Source organism: Bufo bufo, chromosome 4, assembly GCF_905171765.1.
Source record: "Bufo bufo chromosome 4, aBufBuf1.1, whole genome shotgun sequence".
In the NCBI taxonomy this organism is placed as follows: Eukaryota; Metazoa; Chordata; class Amphibia; order Anura; family Bufonidae; genus Bufo; species Bufo bufo.
Genome location: NC_053392.1, coordinates 128,031,825 through 128,041,331, shown reverse-complemented (window position 1 = coordinate 128,041,331; position 9,507 = coordinate 128,031,825). Strand labels below are relative to the sequence as shown.

At 42.2% G+C, this 9,507-nt stretch overlaps 1 protein-coding gene across 3 annotated transcripts in view; it reads left to right on the top strand.

Moving 5' to 3' along the window:
• The first annotated feature begins 485 nt into the window (after nucleotides 1-485).
• The window catches only part of LOC120997659 (beta-galactoside alpha-2,6-sialyltransferase 1-like), a 199,685-nt gene continuing 190,663 nt past the window's right edge, over nucleotides 486-9,507 (top strand). For all 3 annotated transcript variants that reach the window (XM_040427851.1, XM_040427853.1, XM_040427852.1), the window contains exon 1: nucleotides 486-698. The gene's annotated coding sequence lies outside the window, so the exon portion shown is untranslated. The remainder of the gene's footprint in view (nucleotides 699-9,507) is intronic.

Sequence of the window (9,507 nt, the reverse complement as noted above, 5' to 3'; positions counted from 1 at the left end):
AAAGGACCTTTAATGACGTCACTGCGCTCATCACATGGTCCATCACATGGTCCATCACCATCGTCTCCTGGCAACCATGCGTGAAAATCACACCTCATCCGCACTTGCTTGCGGATGCTTGTGCTTTTCACGCAACCCCATTCACTTCTATGGGGCCTGCGTTACGTGAAAAACTCAGAATATAGAGCATGCTGCGATTTTCACGCAACGCACAAGTGATGCATGAAAATCACCGCTCATGTACACAGCCCCATTGAAGTGAAGGGGGACGGATTCAGTGCGGGTGCAATGTGTTCACCTCACGAATTGCACCCACGCGGAATTCTCACCTGTGTGAAAGGGGCCTAAGGGTTAAAAATAATGAATTTAGATCATCATAGTTTTATACAAAGTAGCTTCACTTTAAATTTCCATTTTCTTATGAAGTGAGAGTGTTTTGTACCTCCCAGTTCCTGCTTCTGCCTCTCCTCCTCTTGTCCATTAAAGTTTCAGTCACTTATGTGTTCTTCATTGCATCCTTCTCAGTCCTGAATACTTAACATTTTTAGTGTAGAAGAAGCAAATGTCCCTTTAATGTGTTGATAACTTGAAACGTTTAGGCTTATACCATGATAGCCGATGATAAGGTGAAGAAGAAGGAAAGCAAAGCCCAGAGCATATGATATTACCATTCCAGCAAAGATGACACCCTGAGCCTGGTAAGCACATGTGCTGTCTAGCAGCTGTTGTTTTGTCATGCTATATAGCAGAGGGCAATTTACAACCTGTAGCAGTTTAGCGATTGTGGGACTATAAGTCCCAACTTAAACCGTATGCTTATTTTCAGCTCTAGAGATTGTGCAAAACAGGACTGAAAGCTTTCAAATGTATTTGCAAAAGGTTACTTCCACCACATGTGATGTTTCATAATCATTGTTACTATTGCATTTTTGTACATGTTATTTAAAGGGTCAATGAGTTTTCCAAAAACTTTTGATATGTCACAGACCACCACAGATCCCTAGAATGAAGAGAGAGAAGTGCTCGCATATCCTCTGCAACCAGAGAGCGTAATATGTGAATGCTTCCCTACCCTTTTTGTAGCCTGGCTTCATCCCTCAGACCCCCATCGATCAAAACTTTTGATGTCGCCACAACATATCAAACATTTTTTGAAAACTCATTGACCCTGTAAAAGTTGATGTGAAATTAACCCTATTTTGGATTATAGACATGTTTGTTTTTCAATTTTTTTTAATCTTTGCATTTCAAAAGCCATAGCTTTTTACATTTTACGTCGACAGTTGTATGAGGACCTGTTTTTCCTATTTTTAAATGGCACTATTTTGAGGTACATCTAATGTATTGCATCATTTTTACATTTTTTTAGGGGGAGGGACATCGTGAAAACAGCAGAGCAATTCGACCCTTGTTTTTTGGGTTTTGTTTGTTTGTTGTTTTTAACAATTATATAGTTATATAACAAGAATAGAACCCGCGCTGACTAGTTAGCAAGTTATGACACCGCAGTGTATGGAAGATATTTGCGCACCCAATGTAGGCTGGATATATATAATAACTAATACACTGCAATGTCACCAGTATTTCCATGTGTAAGTAACCCTCACACTCGAAGCTACGGAAGCCTCTATGGTCCACAATACCTCCTTACATAGTTCTTTTATTTTCTTTCCCTACCTTTGCACAAATTTTTATTTTTTTTTCACATAGTCAAATCTTTTTTTCACATAGTCATTCTCATTGTATGAGGGTTTGCTTTTTGTGGGAAAAGTTGCAATTTTCATTGGTGCCATTTTGTGCGGCCCGCAAATACTTGAATGGGTCAGCAATCAGCAAGATACGGAGTGGTGTGGAGCGGAGGAACGGTGTGGAAGCTGCGGAAACACTATGGAGTGCCATGCCTCCGCATGTACATTGCAGATCGTGGACCCATTCAATTGAAATTATTCTGCATTTGCAGTGTATTGTGTCAGTTACTTTAAGAACTTACATAATGCCTATTTTTCCCTGCCAAAAGGGAAGACCGAATAGAAATTGATACATGGCAGGCCTGAGGCCGATTCTTGGGCCCTAAACTGTCTTGGCAACTCCTTGCCGCCCTGTGATTGCATTGTGAGAGACAAAGCCACTTCCCTTTCTGTAACCACTTAGATGCTGTGGTCAGTACTGACCGCAGCATATAAGGTGTTAAACTGCTGGATTGTATCGGGGCTGTATAATGTAGCTTCGGGCTCGGCTCCTGCTTCTTAAAAGGGTTGTCACACTTCAGGAAATGACATTTATCATGTAGAGAAAGTTAATACAAGGCACTCACTAATGTCTTGTGATTGTCCATATTGCTTCCTTTATGTACTAGATTCATTTTTTCATCACATTATATGTTGCTTCTTTCCATGGTTACGACCACCCTGTAATCCAGCAATGGTGGTTGTGCGTGCACAATATAGGGAAAAGCACAGGCCTCTTTGGTGGCTTGGACCATGAGAGTAGGTATAGTCCAGTATTTTTAGTGTGCAAGCACGACTACCTCTAATGGATTGCAGGGTGGTCGTAACCATGGAAACAAGCAGTTTATAACTTGACAGCAGTTCAGCTCGAGCATATTGCAGTGTTCAGCTGAATACTGTGTATGCTCGAGCACAATTGAAAATAATGAAAATCATTAAACCAGGCACCCCCTTCTCTGAATAAAAGAGGGTGTCTGGTTCACAGAAAAAGGTTAGAAATTGATGGAATCACCACCGAAATGGTGTGAAAACAGCATGGAAAGGATGTCTGGATGTATCTTGGACTCCCATTACCTATGTCATACAATAGATAACCACACAAAGGCTATGTGCCAAAAGTCGGGTATGTGCAAGCCAACAATCTATCCACGAGACAGATACAGTCAGCACACCTTACCATGACAGCCTTGTGCACTATGAGACATTCAAAACCAGCTCTCATATGACTGAGAGTCTGTTAGGGTACTTTCACACTTGCGTTGCTGGATTCCGGCAAACAGTTCCATCGCCGGAACTGCCTGCCGGATCCGGCAATCTGTATGCGGATCCGTCTCACAAATGCATTGCAATACCGGATCCGTCTCTCCGGTTGTCATCCGGAAAAACGGATCCGGTATTTATCTTTTTCAAATTTTTAAAGGTCTGCACATGCAAAACCAGAACCGTTTTTTCAGAACACTTGGGGCCAGATCCGGCATTAATGCATTTCAATGTAAAATAATGTCAGATACGGCATTCCAGCAAGTGTCAGATATAGTCAGCATACCTTACAATGGCAGCCTTGTGAACTATGAGACATTCAAAACCAGCTCTCATCTGACTGAGAGCCAGTTAGGCTAGTTTCACACTAGTGGCGGGTGAAAAGCCTGTCAGATCCGTCCTGCCGCTAGTTCACATGTTCCCCCGGACTGCCGCTCCGTCCCCATTGACTATGATGGGGGCGGGGGCAGAGTTCCAGCGGCAGCACGGTGAGAGGCAGTCGGACTAAAAGTACTACATGCAGTACTTTTAGTCCGCCCCCGCTATAGTCAATAGGGACGGAGCGGCAGTTCGGGGGCACACGTGAAATAGTGGCAGGACGGATCCGATAGGCTGTTCACCCACTGGAACAGCCTGCTGGAGTCCCTTGCCACTAATGTGAAATTACCCTAAGCCTAAGTACCCTAAGTACCCTACCCTAAGAGTTGCTTCATAACTGTCATGACTCATGAACAGCACCATCTATTGGTTTCATAGTCTTATGACAAGACTATGAATCCAATAGATGGCGCTGTTCATGACTCATGAGCAGCGCCATCTATTGGTTTCATAGTCTTTTTTAAAAATACATTTTATTAGGTTTTGATAATTTGCACATTTACATTCAAAGGTACATATTGGATCAAATTACAGGTCATATAACTTTTTTTTTACAGATATGTGCAGTAAAAACAAAGATAAAACACATATAAACAGTGCAATAATCCTTTCCCTAAACATTTCCCTTCCCCACCTAACCCTCCCCCCTTCTATACAGGTGATGTGGTTTAAAGTTTTCTTTTTATTATAGGTATTCCTGGAGGTGTAACTAATTTCGGAGTTCATGTGGATTTATTGTCGTGTAGTCTCAAGGTAGTGCGTCTTTATGTAAGGATTGATGATGCTTTATATGTTATTTGGTTTCATGGTCTTATGACATGACTATGAATCCAATAGATGGCGCTGTTCATGAGTAGTGTAGATCGCGAGTATTGTAATTGTGAATTTTTATCGCAAATGCAAATGGTTTTCAACTAAAAAACAAGGCAGATTCTGCTCATTTGCATGTCTTTCCCATATGGCCATGTTTATACAAATGAGTTTACATGACAAAACTGTATAGAAAGGTTATTGAATATTATGCTAGGACAATCAGAAAACTTTTTGTCACCCTAATGATAATGATATAGGTGCGCAGGTCCACCCAAGCCATCCAACATATGAGGCTAAGGGTACTTTAACACTTGCGTTAAACTTTTCTGGTATTGAGTTCCGTTCTAGGGGCTCAATACTGGAAAAAACTGATCAGTGTTATGCTAATGCATTCTGAATGGAGCAATCCGCTCAGGATGTCTGCAGTTCAGTCACTGTACGGTTTTTGGACGGAGAAAATACCGCAGCATGCTGCAGTATTTTCTCCGTCCAAAATTCCGGAACATTTGCTGGAATGCCGGATCTGGCATTATTTTACATTGAAATGCATTAATGCTGGATCTGGCCCCAAGTGTTCTGAAAAAAACGGTTCTGGTTTTGCGGTCTGCGCATGCACAGAGCTTTAAAAATTAGAGAAAGATAAATACCAGATCCGTTTTTCCGAATGACAAGAGACGGATCCGGTATTGCAATGCATTTGTGAGACGGATCTGCATCCGTCTACAAATGGTATCCGTTTGCATACAGATTGCCGGATCTGCTTGCCGGAATCCAGCAACGCCCATAACTTTTTAATAGTTAAGTCTACCGAGCTCATTTTTGCAGGACGATCTGTAGTTTTTATTGATACCATTTTGGAGTGTGTACTTTTTGATCACATTTTATTGATTTTATGGGGGGTAAGTGAAGCCATGAAAAAATGGTGAATTGGACATTTTGATTTTTTATTCCCTTACGCCATTCGCTATATGAGATAAATATTGTTATATTTTAATAATACGGGCGTTTTTTGGACGCCGTGATGGGCCCCACAGCAAATTATGTGACTGCCCCCCCCCTCCTTACCCAAGCAACTCCTCGCGTGCAACCCTGTTCAGTTCCCCACCATAGCTGTAGTGTTTGAATTTGATGTCGCGGCACAGTTTTCTTGGCTTCCAATTTTTGCAGCAAGAAACTCAGCTAAGAGTTTGGCCACATGCTGTGGATCAGCTCCATAATGCACCATGTCTGTGTAGAATTTATATGGACTAATTTGGATGCTTTTTATAGGAAAGGTCTCACATCTATATGGTATTTGCAACAAATTTATCAATAACGTGCAACTTTTGATAAATCTCACTCAAAATAGGCCACCTGTTCCAAATTAGACCTGTCTCAAATTCTGTCTTAAATAATAAATGTGCCCCTATTTTTCATATATGGTGGATTTGTTACATAAATTTATATGACTGTTTCATATGTCTGAAGGAGGTCTCTAAAAATCCATGCACATGGTGCAGAAAGAGCCTCATTCAGATACTTGGGACAGTCCTGCACATGTGAACATACCTTTAGGCCACTTTCACACGTTCAGTACTTGGAAAATATCTTTCATTAGTATTTGTAAGCCAAAAATATTAGCATTGTGCTCATTTTAAGCTAAAAATATTTTTTGCAGTTGGTCTTCTTGATCAAAATGGCAGGCAGCTCAGCTGACAGCTCCTTATCTCTGCTCTCTGACCTCCTTAACACTCAACACAGCTCAATTCTTATCTTACTGATAAGAATGTGGCTTAAATAAGTGTTTATGAGCTTTTAGTAGCTTAGAGATTATTATTATTATTGTTATAATTATTATTAGATGACCAGCACAAAATGAAAGTGAAAATACAACTCACACATTTAGAAAAATAGTTTGTGACAGAATGGCTGAATATTTTTTAATAAAGACCAATTGAAAAAAATATTTTTTAGCCCAAAGTGAGTAGAATGCAATCATGAAAAAAATTGCACCTAAATGTGTACATAGCCTTTAAGAAAAGACTTAATTAATGAACAGATGCACTGGGTGCAATGACTAGATGGTGGTTCAGAAGTTTGTGCTGGTGCCTTGCAGCGCTGGGGTCCATGGTTCCAACCTCACCAAGGGCAACATCTGCCTGGAGCTTGCATATTCTTCCTATGTTTCCATGGGTTTCCACCCACACGCCAAGAAAGGAGGCTTTGCTGTTACTCCTAGAGACTCCACTTTCTCTGCACCTGCCACGCCCTCTGCACTTTGACAGGGTTAGGCAGTGAAAACATCATAACACCTGCCCCTGTCTGTCAATCAAAGTGCCGAGGGCGCGGCAGTTGCAGAGAGAGCAGAGCCTCTAGGTGTAATGGCAACGCCCCTGTTGCTCCTGTAGACTCTTTTGCATATATTAAAACATTATTTTTCTCAGCAATGTGGGCAAATATGGAACCAACTTCAGCTGCCAAGTTCACAGGTAACTGATCAGCCAGATTCATACAGTGTAGGTACAAATCTGCTGACAGATGCCCTTTAAGCTACTTTCACACTGGCGTTTTGGCTTTCCGTTTGAGATCCGTTCAGGGCTCTCGCAAGCGGTCCACAACGGATCAGTTTTGCCCTAATGCATTCTGAATGGAAAAGGATCCGCTCAGAATGCATCAGTTTGCTTCCGGTCCGTCTCCATTCTGCTTTGGAGACGGACACCGAAACGCTGCTGGCAGGCGTTATGGTGTCCGTCTGACGAAACTGAGCCAAACGGATCCGTCCTGGCACACAATGTAAGTCAATGGGGACGGATCAGTTTTCTATGACACAATCTGGCACAATAGAAAACGGATCCGTCCTCCATTGACTTTCAGTGGTGTTCAAGATGGATCCGTCTTGGCTATGTTAAAGATAATACAAATGGATCCGTTCTGAACGGATGCAGGCGGTTGTATTATCTGAACGGATCTGTCTGTGCAGATCCATGACGGATCCGCACCAAACGCGAGTGTGAAAGTAGCCTAAAATAGTCACTGTGTTTTCACACAATTTCATTTAATTTAATTGAAAGTAGTGTAAATAACAAATTTCTAAATCACTTCATTTAAAAATATGCCTGCATCCACCGGAAAAAGAAGCTGTAACGTCATGGCAACTAGGGGCCTCACTTCCTCCTATTTTGCAGTCTACTGCATGTTGTCAGGCAAGATCCTCCTAAGTAACAGACACACAGAAGACTTTCTGCCTTTTTGCGAGTGTGATCTCCCCCTTCTTATCTGTTCTGTGAGCTCTGGAGCTGAAAATAAACATAGTGGGAAGTAAGGGAAAGGACATCACAGCAGTACAGTACTGGCAGATTCCATATAAAGGAAACACCCAATGAGAGAAATGTATCTAGATGTGCAGCTGAAGAGGGGACTGATTAGGATGAAAAAGACATTAGGGAAGCCCAAAAAAGTCCTGCTCCTTCACAGTTATGATTGTGCAAAGAAGCATAGATATGCATATATATTTTTTTTTTAATCCTCAGCTACACTTTAAGGCATTAACATTAAGGCATTAAATAACATTATGTAACAAAAACAATATGCAACTCTGATAACAAAGTTTCATCAGCAGAAAAGGCTTCAATTTTCATGACCGTATGGAAATTGGACCTCCACTGATTGGCAAAAGGTGGCTTTTTCCGATGAGGCACGTTTTCTGCTTCATTGAACAGATGGACATTTGCATGTCAGACGAGAAACATCAGAGAACAAACACTCTGCAACCATTCCTGGAAGAACACAAGCTGGTAGAGGTGGCATTATGGTCTGGGAAATGTTTTTGTGGTATTCTCTTGGCTCACTCATCCATGTGGAAGACACTCTCAACCATTTTGGCTATGAATCCAATCTTGCAGCTCACATACACTCATACATGCTAATTGTCTTCCCTGGGACATAAGGGTCTTCCAGTAAGACAATGTGTAGTACCCCAGACCTGCGGGTATCTGCAATTGTGTTATGTATTGTTAATGTAATGTTTTGTTTTCTGCTGGGCTGGCCCTCCTTTATGCCAGAAGGGGGGGTTTGAGTCTAGACAGAGAGGAGATAGGAAGCACATGCCAGAGCTCATACTCAAAAAGACCATAACCAGTTCTCATGTAAGACCATCACTCCAGGAAGAGTGCCAGAGTGAAGAACACTGTTTAAAAAGAACTTCAGTTTGCCTAGACAGCAGAGTGGTCATTAAAACTGAAGCAAAAATGGATCCTGCTGCAGATGAGGGACTACGGCTCAGACAGTCATCACCTAGACCTTTTCCAGGCCAATCAAACAACACGGCTGTATCATTCCATGGACACCTATATCCACAAGTCCCTGCAAGTGCCATTCAACTGGCACCTAGCCATCTACCATATCTTATTACCTGGTGACTGAAACTGCACTTTGAATTAACTACTGCTGGACATGCCATAAGTTAATATGGTTTACCTCTGGCCTGATTTTACAAACTACAGATTGGCGTGGTATTAAAAACCAGGAAGTGCTCAACCCCATATGCAGTGGTACATCTATACCGGGGGGGGGGGGGGGGGGGGGGGGGGGGGGGTAAAGAGGAGCATTCATTACAGGAAAATGACCTGTGGTGACGTCACTCCGGTCATCACATGATCCATCACCATGGTAAAAGATCATGTGATGGATCATGTGATGACCGGAGTGACATCACCACAGGTCATTTTCCTGTAATGAATGCTCACCACAGGTCCTGTTCAGCAAAGGAGACAGAAGGAGATGCCGGCCTCCTCGATCAAGTGGATTAAGGTGAGTTAAATTATTATTATTATTTTTTTAACCCCTCCAGCGCTATTTTACTATGCATTCTGTATTCAGAATGCTATTATTTTCCCTTATAACCATGTTATAAGGGAAAATAATAATGATCGGGTCTCCATCCCGATCCTCTCCTAGCAACCGTGCGTGAAAATCGCACCGCATCCGCACTTGCTTGCGGATGCTTGTGCTTTTCACGCAACCCCATTCACTTCTATGGGGCCTGCGTTACGTGAAAAACGCAGAATATAGAGCATGCTGCGATTTTCACGCAACGCACAAGTGATGCGTGAAAATCACCGCTTATGTGAACAGCCCCATAGAAATGAATGGGTCGGTATTCAGTGCGGGTACAATGCGTTCAACTCACGCATGGCATCCACGCGGAATACTCGCCCGTGTGTAAGAGGCCTTAGTGAATGAACTATGGTACTACATAAATTGCTGCTGATCAGCACACATGGGATTAATTCAACATTTTTGCTGTGCCACTGCTGCGGTGACTTACATTATGGGTCCAAATGTCGGTACC